This window comes from Dendrobates tinctorius, unplaced genomic scaffold (assembly GCF_039654945.1).
Source record: "Dendrobates tinctorius isolate UK_male_01 unplaced genomic scaffold, ASM3965494v1 ptg000069l, whole genome shotgun sequence".
NCBI classification, from domain to species: domain Eukaryota; kingdom Metazoa; phylum Chordata; class Amphibia; order Anura; family Dendrobatidae; genus Dendrobates; species Dendrobates tinctorius.
The window spans coordinates 30,007,644-30,020,073 of record NW_027361737.1 but is presented as its reverse complement, the minus strand read 5'-3'; positions in this window follow the sequence as shown (position 1 = coordinate 30,020,073).

Sequence of the window (12,430 nt, the reverse complement as noted above, 5' to 3'; positions counted from 1 at the left end):
CATTGGTCTGTTCTTCTTAATGATCCAGTGTTGGGGAGTATGCTACCGAATAAACCAGGACTAACCTTTAAAAGATCCTCTACTCTTAGAAATATACTGGCCCCCAGTCGCCTGAAAAAAGAAAAAAGTAGGGATGAACAATGCAAAAAACCAGGAGTCTTTAAATGTAATACCGCTCGGTGTCTGTGTTGTGGCATGATTATGCATAATATGACCACATTCAGTTCAATTCAGAATAATAAGGTGTTTGATATAAAGTTTTCCCTGAATTGTAAAAGTAGTTTTGTGATATATCTGATAGAATGCAAATGTGGCTTACAGTATGTGGGTAAAACCACACAAGAACTGCATAACCGCATGAATTCGCACAGACACAATATAATTGAAGGTTTTATGTTCCATGGAGTATCAAAACATTGCACTATAAGACATGGGAAGAAACCATGTATTAAAGTGGCCCCAATTGATTATGTTTCAGAAGACACTGTGAATAGGAGTGTCATTCTGAGAAGAAAGGAAATTTACTGGATTCATAGGTTGCAGACTCAGCAACCATACGGTTTAAATGAAATATCTGACATCTTTAAATAATTTTGGTGCTCCGCATATTTGTCTGCTAAGGATTGGAGTAGTATTGGCATCTGATAATTGTGTGATGTCCATGCTATAACATTACAGCAAGGGAATGATCATATCGCTAACATATAAAGAGATACAATCGGCGGTATTTTATTATGATTAGGAATAGTTGGCTGGTGCCTTGAAAAGGTACTGACAGCTCTGGAGATGTGGAGCCTTTGGCTGAGAGAACAGAAAAGTTTCTTGAGTGCAGAGCATGGGTCTGCTGTGCAGGATCTAATCCGCATAGGAGTACATACATTAATTAGTATATGATCATCTGCCTGAAATATAAGGAAAGTAAAAGTATAATATGTTGAATGAAGGGTTAATACTAAAAGGGAAATATAAGTGTGTTTATATAAGAGATTTGTGAATGGTGTTCTGCTAATTGATATGATGCACCAAGAAATTTAGATTTTTATTGAGTATAATCATAATTTTATTATAATGTTTTACATTTTTTCTAGTGTGAAGTTTTACATTTGTGTGTTTCTATAGAAGTGTGTTTTATAGATGAATTTTAGTGATTTTTGTGATTTTACATTATGTTGATAGTTATGTGTGAATTTTTTAGTGCAATGAGCATCTACCTCACTTCCTGGGGAAGCTAGTATATAAGGCCGGTTTCACATTAGCGCTTTTTAAGCGCACGCACAGCCAGGGGTAGCTCCGCCCCCGAGCCGGCTCTCTGCCCGGCGTGCCCGCCCCTTGCTTGTAGCGCCGCCTCCTAGCGCACAGCGGCGCCTGCGATCGGCGCACCCTATCTTTAGCATAGGGTGCGCAGATCGTGCGCAGGCCGTGCGCTAGTTGCGCTTTGACCTGCGCTGCGCACTTTTGACGGTGCGCCATGCGCGCCAAAATCAAACTTTTCGGATTTTGGCGCGCATGGCGCACCGTCAAAAGTGCGCAGCGCAGGTCAAAGCGCAACTAGCGCACGGCCTGCGCACGATCTGCGCACCCTATGCTAAAGATAGGGTGCGCCGATCGCAGGCGCCGCTGTGCGCTAGGAGGCGGCGCTACAAGCAAGGGGCGGGCACGCCGGGCAGAGAGCCGGCTCGGGGGCGGAGCTACCCCCGGCTGTGCGTGCGCTTAAAAAGCGCTAATGTGAAACCGGCCTAAGGAGAATGGAATGTGATGCCAGTGTAACTTTTGCTCCTGAGGAAGTGTACAGTGTGTACACGAAACGCGTAGAGTTTATGGAATAAAAAGGAAGTTATAATCACTGCTTGGTCATTGGATTAACTCCTTGTGAACTTTGGACTGGAACAGCGCGATCCTGAAAGCCGGATTTCTCTCTTTCCTATATATGCAGGTAGCCTTAAAAGGCAGCCTAATCACCACCAGCACTGCTGCACACAACAAAAATCCTCCCCTTTCACTGCACACTAACTGTATAGTGAAAAGCGCTATCAGCAGAAGCTATTATTTTTTCTTCTTCCCTGTCTAACGCTCTCCCTATTCAGAATCAGCAGCAGTACCTCTCCCTATTCTAAGATTGGCAGAAGTAAGATGGCGGTCACGGCCTTTTATAGCCACTGTGACACCACACAAAGCCAGCCAATCACTTCAATGCCCTTCTCTAAGATGGTGGTGGCCGCTGCCCATGACATCGCGTTGCCCACACTGTGCATCCTCCATCATTGGCTGAGAAAAGGCGCTGGAATCATTATTTGAAACACGACTTTGGCGCTCGGGTCGGTGACCTCATGGCCGACCTCACGCTATGGTCGAGTTTCGATCAGCGAAACCCGACTTTAGCTAAAGTCGGCAACTTTTGAATTTGACCGACCCCCTTTCGCTCAACTCTATGCAGGAGCAATATAAAAGGTTTTTGTGGGGGATTCATGGGGAGTTAGGGGGTTTCACAAGTAGTTGGGGAATATATAGCTCGCACTCTATTAGATTATATTTTTAGTTGATAGGCCAAAAAACTGGTGACAGATTCCCTTTAAGTGGAAATATGGCCTTCAGAATTCTCACTGAAACATAGTTTTATCATAAACTATTTGGATTAGCTAATTGGGCCTCCAGGCTGCACCTGTTCATCATACAGCAGCACTATCCTAGCCAAAGTAATAACAAAAGCTTTAGTGGAAATGCATTTGTCACGGGGTCCTTCTCTGGTATCACACAATCAACAGAGCAAGAGGAGAGTGAACAATTCCAAGACATTTATTTAGGCAAAAATATGAAAGGTCCATATTCAGTCCACCCCACAAAGGATAGATAGTCCAGAATCTGAATGCAGTTTAGTAACAGTATAACATGTCCAGGGAGATGAGAGTCCAAAATCCAGCTGACAGTGATAACATGTTCCATATATTCTTCTTTCTCTCAGAAGTCCTGTCTTCACACCATGCTCTGCACACAGCAACTGACTTGCCCAGCCCCTGTCCTCCCCAGCCCCCCTCATTATGTCCAGGGAGTCAAAACAGGTTGGGGGCCAGTTTTCAGGCCTCCCAGACTTGACAAAAGGTGCCTGGGGGATTATGACACTACAGAGGGTCATCAAGAGTCATAGATAAAAGTCAGGCTGCAGACATACAAGGCATCAAGATTAACACTATGCAAATCAGTGAAATAGCAATATACACAAAATGATATCCATATAGCATATCACACCATCACAACCTCTCCCCCCTCATAATAAGTGAGCACGCTATGAGGTCTACACAGACCTCTGGCCTGCTCACTATAGTCCACATTGCTCAATCGTTTATAGTTCCTTGTACAGTGGCAGGGGTTGCAATAATTAGAAGCACTTGATGTCCTTCCATAAATTCCCGGGTCCTGGCATTACGGTCATACCAGGTTTCTTGACTGGACTGGGCCATTTGCTGTTGATCATTAGCCACTAGCTGGGCGAGACAATTTCTGAACTCTAGAACATAGAGAATGATGGGCATTCCAATGTCTGCGATATCTCCCTCCAATTGTTCTTTCAGAAGAGTGAGAGGCCCATGGACCTTCTGGCCAAACAGATTGCTCCTCAGTGGGGTCCGAATGTTGTGGTCGGTGGTCCACTCTGGTTGGGATGGTGGTAGCTCTTTCTCAGGTGGGATGGAGTGTACCAGATGCACTGGACGAGGTGGGGCTGCGTGGGGTTCCCTTCGAATCCTTGAGGGACATCCAAACTGCAAATGTCCAGGTTGGCCACACACATAACATCTCCTCTCTGTGATACCCCCAGGTCGTGGTCGGAACTGTTGGGGCCCAGGATTGGGAGGCGTGATAGTCAGCGGCTTGCGACTAGGTGGAAGGGCAGATATAATCTGAGGGGGACGGGGCGCGGGAGCAGGCCGTGGTTCATTGTCCAGAAGCCTCCTCCATTGCGGTCGGATAGTAAGGGCTTCATCGGCCAGGGCTGCAGCTCTATCCACGGTACACGGCGTGCGCTCCCGGACCCATTCCCGTACCTCTGCAGGGCACTTGGCAAGAAATTGTTCTATAACGCCTGTATAACATAGAATCATAGAATCATAGAATCATAGAATCGTAGAGTTGGAAGGGACCTCCTGGGCCATCTGGTCCAACCCCCTGCTCAAAGCAGGATTCGCTAAATCATCCCAGTCAGATGTCTGTCCAGCCTCTGTTTGAAGACTTCCATTGAAGGAGAACTCACCACTTCTCGTGGCAGCCTGTTCCACTCATTGATCACTCTAGCTGTCAAAAAGTTTTTTCTAATATCTAATCTGTGTCTCTTCCCATTCAGTTTCATCCCATTGCTTCTAGTCTTTCCTTGTGCAAATGAGAATAAAGTTGATCCTTCTACAATGTGACAGCCCTTTAGATATTTGTAGACAGCTATTAAGTCTCCTCTCAGTCTTCTCTTTTGCAAACTAAACATTCCCAAATCCTGCAACCTTTCCTCATAAGACAGGGTTTGCAGACCGGTCACCATTCTGGTCGCTCTTTTCTGAACTTGCTCCAGTTTGTTGATGTCTTTTTTAAAATGTGGTGCCCAAAACTGGACACAATATTCCAGATGAGGTCTGACCAAAGAGGAGTAGAGGGAAATAATGACTTCACGTGATCTAGACTGTATGCTTCTGTTAATACATCCTAGAATTGCATTTGCCTTTTTTGCTGCTGCATCACACTGTTGACTCATATTCAGTCTGTGATCTATTAGTATACCCAAGTCTTTTTCACATGTGCTGTCACTTAGCCCTATTCCTCCCATTCTATATATGCTTTTTTCATTTTTATTGCCCAGATGTAGTACTTTGCATTTCTCCCTGTTAAAAACCATTCTGTTAGTTGCTGCCCACTTCTCCAGTTTATTTAAATCTTTTTGAATCATCTCTCTCTCCTCTCTAGTATTAGCTATCCCTCCTAGCTTTGTGTCATCAGCAAATTTAATCAGTTTACCCTCAATTCCTTCATCTAAATCGTTGATAAAGATGTTGAACAATACAGGGCCCAGGACAGAGCCCTGTGGTACCCCACTTGAGACATTCTTCCAACTGGATGTGCAGCCATTTACGACCACTCTTTGGGTCCGATCACTAAGCCAGTTATGAATCCACCTAACAGTTGCCTTGTCCATTCCATACTTAGTCATTTTTTCAATAAGGATTGTATGAGAGACTTTGTCAAATGCTTTGCTGAAGTCAAGATATACTATATCTACAGCATTTCCTTGATCCACCCAATCAGTGATACCGTCATAGAAGGAAATTAAGTTAGTCTGACATGACTTATCAGTTACAAACCCATGCTGACTCTGTTTAATCACTTCATTCTTATCCAGGTATTGACATACATGTTGTTTAATAATTTGTTCAAAGATCTTTCCTGGTATAGAAGTCAGACTCACCAGCCTATAGTTGCCTGGGTCCACCTTCTTCCCCTTTTTGAAGATAGGAACAACATTTGCTCTTCTCCAGTCTTCTGGCACTTCTCCTGTTCTCCAAGAATTTTCAAAGATTATGGAGAGGGGTTCAAAAATTTCTTCTGCTATCTCCTTCAGTACTCTGGGGTGTAATTCATCTGGACCTGGAGACTTGAATTCATTTAGGTTAGCTAAGTGTTTCCTCACTATCTTTCTGTTTATAGATATCCTGGATTCTTCTATTCCCTTAATAGGACAGTGAATAACAGTTGATGTTGCACTTCCTTTCTGAGAGAAAACAGATGCAAAATAGGAATTTAAAAGTTCAGCCTTCTCAACATCCTGTCTTACCATTTCATCATTTTCATCCTGTAAAAATACTATAGCATCTTTGACTTTTCTTTTACTTTTGACATATCCCCAAAATCCTTTATTATTGCTTTTGACATCTCTTGCAAGCCTCAGTTCATTTTCAGCTTTAGCTAATCTGATTTGTGCCCTGCAGGTTCTGCAGACAGCATTATATTCTTCTTTAGATATGCCTCCCTCTGTCCATTTTATAAACATTTTTTTCTTCCTTTTTAGCATGTGCTTAAGTTCTGTGTTCATCCATCCTGGTTTCCTTAAATGCTTCCTATTCTTCCCTCTTTTCGGAATTGTTAACAACTGTGCATTGAGAATTTCATTTTTCAAGATTTCCCATCCTTCCTGGACATTTTTGTCTTTAAGGATATCCAGCCATTGGATCCCTCCAATTCTCTTTCTGAATCCCTTAAAATCTGCCTTTCTGAAATCTAACCTTGACGTCTGAGTCTTCACAGGTCTTCCACCTCTAGTTATCCAAAATTCTAAAATAGCATGGTCGCTACCTCCTAGGGTCCCAGCCACTTTTACCTCCTCAACCATTTCCTCCCTGTTTATAAGGATTAGATCCAAGGTAGCAGTTCCCCTTGTTTTCTCCCTTACCTTTTGGAAGATAAAGTTGTCAGCAAGAGAGGATAAGAATTTCCTTGACCTGTTAGTTTTGCCTGAGAGAGATTCCCAACAAATGTCTGGATAGTTGAAATCTCCCATGACAACCATGTCATATTTTTTGGAGAACTTGGCCATCTGATGCATAAAGAGTTCATCTATATCTTCGGCTTGCACAGGCGTCCTGTAGTAAATGCCTACAATGGTGTCCTTTCCATTGTTCTGTCCTTGTATTCTTACCCAAACAGTTTCCACAGAACTCCCAGTCTCTGAAGCTTCAATCTCTGTGCAGATATACGCGTTTCGAACATACAATTCGACACCCCCTCCTCGTTTATCAAGTCTGTTTCTTGCAAATAAGTTGTATCCTTCTAGTCTTGTATTCCAATCATGTGTATTGTCCCACCAAGTTTCAGTGATTCCAATGACATCATATTTCTTTTCCTGTGTTAGTAGTTCCAATTCTCCTTGTTTGTTGCCCATGCTTTGTGCATTAGTATAGAAACATTTTAGTTTGTGATTGGTTTCTCTTTCTCCAATATTTTTATTAATTAGATTCTTTCGTCTTTGTTCTTCCTTTCCACTTCTAATAGCAGATTTCTCAATAGCATTTGTCAGGTGTATGGCTTTTTCTGGTCTTTTGCTTCCCTTCCCATGTTGTTCTAGTTTAAGGCTCTCCTTACAAGTGTAGCAAGGCGACTTCCAAATACATGCTTTCCAGTCTTCGTAAGGTGCACCCCATCTCTAGCAAGTAGTCCATCGTATAAGTAGTTCACTCCGTGAACATCTTCCGCAGTAAAGGCGTTTTCTGTTTCCAGCCATCTCCGACATGCCTCGGACATCTTATGTGCATACATCCTAAACGATCCCCCCGTGGTGCATGGGAGGTCTCGGAACTTGGCCCTATATGAGTCTGGGGTGATAGCATGGTAATCCAGGATAGTCCGCTTTACAATGTTATAATCCCGATTCCGCAGTGCATCAATGGTTCGGTAAGCCTCCGCCAAGCTTCCATTCAGGAGCCCCACTAACAAACGCATCCAGCTAGAGTGGGGCACCTCCATCACAGCACACTGCTGCTCAAAGTCTTTGAAGCCCCTCCACATCTCCAGAAGCCTCATCAAATGGCTTAAACTCTGTCCGGGTGATCCATACAGGCTCCCGGATTGTTGGGGTTACACTCCACATTGCGTTACTCCCTTTTTCAAGCTCTATTGCTTCCTGTCTCCGCTGTGCCCGGCGGGCAGCCTCCTCCTTGTACTCCTGAGAGACGCCGGGGCCCAGAACCGCCATCTCTTCTTCATACCACACCAACCACTAGCTTTTCTGGATGGGGATCCCTGTCTCCAGTGCTCGTCCTTCAGACATTTGGGAGGAGATGGCCGGGCTAGCGCCCACCAGTAGATCGATTAAGGCGTCTTTAGTCAGTCCCTGGTAGTTCAGGCCCAGGTCTCTAGCTCTCTCCTGTAAACTGCATACAGTCCAATTTCTGTACTCACTCTGTGGGTGGTTCTCCATTGGGTGAGGCTCTGTTGATCCCACTGCTGCCACCAGTTGTCACGGGGTCCTTCTCTGGTATCACACAATCAACAGAGAAAGAGGAGAGTGAACAACTCCAAGACATTTATTTAGGCAAAAATATGAAAGGTCCATATTCAGTCCACCCCACAAAGGATAGATAGTCCAGAATCTGAATGCAGTTCAGTAACAGTATAACATGTCCAGGGAGATGAGAGTCCAAAATCCAGCTGACAGTGATAACATGTTCCATATATTCTTCTTTCTCTCAGAAGTCCTGTCTTCACACCATGCTCTGCACACAGCAACTGACTTGCCCAGCCCCTGTCCTCCCCAGCCCCCCTCATTATGTCCAGGGAGTCAAAACAGGTTGGGGGCCGGTTTTCAGGCCTCCCAGACTTGACAAAAGGTGCCTGGGGGATTATGACACTACAGGGGATCATCAAGAGTCATAGATAAAAGTCAGGCTGCAGACATACAAGGCATCAAGATTAACACTATGCAAATCAGTGAAATAGCAATATACACAAAATGATATCCATATAGCATATCACACCATCACAGCATTGATTTACCGAACTGTGACCGAATTTTGCCATCTTTGAGTAAAAATACTCATGAACACGATTCCAAATGTGCTACATTCATGTTGAATTTGAAATTGGCGAACGTTTTCCAAGCAAGTTTGCTCATCTTTACTTACTACACATAATAATGAAGGGTCACTATAACTCCCATGTGACGCCATTCCCATTCACCAAGGCCATTCCTGACATCCTCACATCCGGCTGTTATGACATAAATATAGCATGACATCTATGAAATCCTACTCCCACCACTGCTCTGGTCGTTACCAACCAAACATAATAAAAGGAAGGTTGTGTGGCATGTTCACCAGTCCTGGATACTGAAAGGAAGCTGTTGCCCCCTGGGTCCTCTTCTTCCTATAAGATAACTTGAGATGTCCCATCCTCCATAACTAAATTAGCCAATCCTGACCCAATACCACTCCATGTGCTCTACCCTCTGATCCACTCCATCTAAGGACAGTTCTGGTGTACGTGCAAAACTTGTAGTTGACCCTTCCACCTAGCCTCCTAGTTTCAAACCCCTACTCCAACTGTGCCCATTCTGGCCCTATCTTCCTTGGATGTAATAAAGCCCCCCGGTTGCTGTTACATGGATATTTTATATACAGTAGCTACTTTGAGTGTAAGGTTATGAATTTGTGCACTGAGCAAAGCTTCACCTATTGCAGCTGTTTCAGGATACTGCAGAAAAGCCCAGCAGTATGCGAACTTTTATCTGGAGGTTCATTGTGAGAAATGCACTGTCATCATTGTTTATTTTCTTAACTAAAAAGAGTCTATTACATTTACGCTGCAAATGATTAGGGAAATTGTTCTATTGCTGCAGTTTGAGATCTACTCCCTTTATCAATAGCTGGTTCACATCTGTTTAAAATGCCTGGTGTTTTATGATACAAAACTGCATTTTTCATGTTCTATCACCTTGCCATAGGTCTCCCCTGGGGCTGAACTAATGAAAGCTTGTGAGATTCTGGTAAGGTACTAAAGAAGAATGTTATCAGCACTTAGATCCCATCTTCTAAAGCCCCAAACACTAAAAGTCTCTAGAGACCTATCCAGTACAAGAGGAAAGATCATCTTCTATTTCCTTTGCTGCCATCATATCCAGCAAAAAGCTTGTGCTAAAATGCTTCAATTTGATATTTTTATGGGTTCCAATATGACATTTTTCCTGACAGTGAGAAACGGTGGGATCCCATGTCACTCGCATTTTCTAGTGCTAAAAGCTATATTGTGTCACTGTTGACCTTATGAGCGCTACATATAATACTGGTGTGAAAACCTCCTGACCTTGTACTTCCTCTGCATCACACCCAGGTACGTGAACCGTGGAAGACATATAGATACAATGTGAAAGTTTTCTTAACCCTACTGATAATACAAAAGAAACATCTTATAAGACTGAGGTGTCCCTGATCAGTTCACAACATCCGATTAGCCATTAGAGCGTACTTTATTAAAAAAAAATAAAAATTCAACATTTTGTGTTTTGACTATTATAAAGATAGAAGATGTAATAAAGTGTATTCAGGACCAGCCTTATATAGGGTCTTATGTCATAGTCCCCATTAGACCTGATTCGTTCAGGCCAAAATCAAATTTACCTAAAATAATAATAATAATAATAATCTTTATTTTTATATAGCGCTAACATATTCCGCAGCGCTTTACAGTTTTGCACACATTATCACTGTCCCCGATGGGGCTCATAATCTAAATTCCCTATCAGTATGTCTATGGAGTGTGGGAGGAAACCGGAGAGCCCGGAGGAAACCCACGCAAACACGGGGAGAACATACAAACTCTTTGCAGACGTTGTCCTTGGTGGGATTTGAACCCAGGACCCCAGCGCTGCAAGCAGGGCAGCACCTATAATGAGGCAATTTGCACCAGCTGCTCAAGCTGCAGGCAGCAGGGGGCGGCATTATGCGCTCCTCTACCCGCAGCACCTACAATTTAGCCTCTGTACGCTGATGCTGCAGTCGTGCAATAGGCTGTAATTGATGCGGTCACAGGAGGGAAGGTGTCAGGGCCCCCTGATCATGTGACCCCTGACTCCTCCCCTCCTGTGACCTCATCACAGGTCCTGTGCGCATCATTCCTTGGTTTATGCAGAACTGCTGTCTGTCATCGTGAGTGAGCTACTTGTGTGTGTGAGTTGTGTGAAACATGTGTGTGTGAGCGTGAGCTGTGATACGTGTGTGTAAGTTACTTGTGTGAGCTGTGTGAGCTACTTGTGTGTGAGCTGTGATAGAGTGTGTGATACGAGTGAGCTGTGTGTGTGTGTGGTACGTGTGAGCTGGGTGTGTGTGTGCGATACGTGTGAGCTAGGTGTGTGTGCATGTGATACGTGTGAGCTGTGTGTGTGTGCATGTGATACGTGTGAGCTGTGTGTGTGAACGTGTGAGCTGGGTGTGTGTGCGATACGTGTGAGCGGTGTGAGCTGGGTGTGTGTGATACATGTGAGCTGTGTGTGTGTGTTTGATACGTGTGAGCTGTGTGTGTTTGATACGTGTGAGCTGTGTGTGTGTGATACGTGTGAGCTGTGTGTGTGATACATGTGAGCTGTGTGTGTGTGATACGTGTGAGCTGTGTGTGTGTGTACGATACATGTGTGGTGTGAGCTGTGTGTGTGATACGTGTGAGGTGGGTGTGTGATACGTGTGAGCTGTGTGTGATACGTGTGAGCTGGGTGTGAGATACGTGTGAGCTGGGTGTGTGATACGTGTGAGCTGTGTGTGTGTGTGATACGTGTGAGCTGTGTGTGTGTGTGATACGTGTGAGCTGTGTGTGTGCACGATACGTGTGAGCTGTGTGTGTGCGATACGTGTGAGCGGTGTGAGCTGTATGTGATATGTGTGAGCTGTGTGTGTGTGTGATACATGTAAGCTGTGTGTGATATGAGTGAGCTGTGTGTGAGCTACTTGTGTGAGCTGTGTGATACGTGTGTGTGTGAGCTAAAGCAAAAGTTGGCACAACCTGCCAGTGTTCTACGATTTGGGTGAAGACATTCATTGTATGTGGGCTGGTGAACTTTTTTTTTGTGTCAGGGCTGCTTTTTGGTCTCAGCCCAGCCCTGTGTAAGGAGCAGAGTTGCGTCTGTACAAGGTGTATGGAGCGGAGCCGTTCGTGTGTACGGAGGTGCACGGAGCGGAGCCGCACGTGTACGAGGTAGACGGAGCGTAGCCGCACGTGTACGAGGTGCATGGAGCGGAGCCGCACGTGTATGCAGCAGAGATGTGTACGGAGCTGAGCAGTGCGTGTGCGAGGTGTAAGGAGCAGAGCTGCACGTGTATGAGATGTACGGAGCAGAGTCGCACATGTGTGAGGTGTACGGAGCCGCGTGTGTGCGAGGTGTACGGAGCGGAACTGCGAGTGTACAAGGTGTATGGAGCAAAGCCGCATGTGTACAAGGTTTATGGCCACGTGTGTACAAGGTGTACGGAGCAGAGCCGCATGTGTGCGAGGTTTACGGAATGGAGCCATGTGTCTACTGAGTGGAGCCATGTGTGTGCGAGGTGTACAGAGCGGAGCTGTGTGTGTGCGAGGCATAAAAAGCGGAACCATGTGTTTATGATGTGTGCAGAGCCATACGTGTACAAGGTGCATGGTGGGGAGCATTCATACCTCCCAGCGGGACAGTCCCGATTTTGAGAGAGATTCTGTCCCACTGCCCTGGCTGGGAGCTTACTTTTCCCGTGGACACAGGAGTACACGGCGGACCCCCCGTGGAGTACTTTAAAATTCGCACGTGACGTTCTACCGGAAGTGATGTGCTAGAAGCTGAACGGAAATTAGGTAATTTCGGGAGGAGATTGTGACGGAACCATGGAGGCACCTCAGGGAATGTTTCAGATCCATCACCGAGTCCTCCTCCAACAGCGTGACAGCAGGA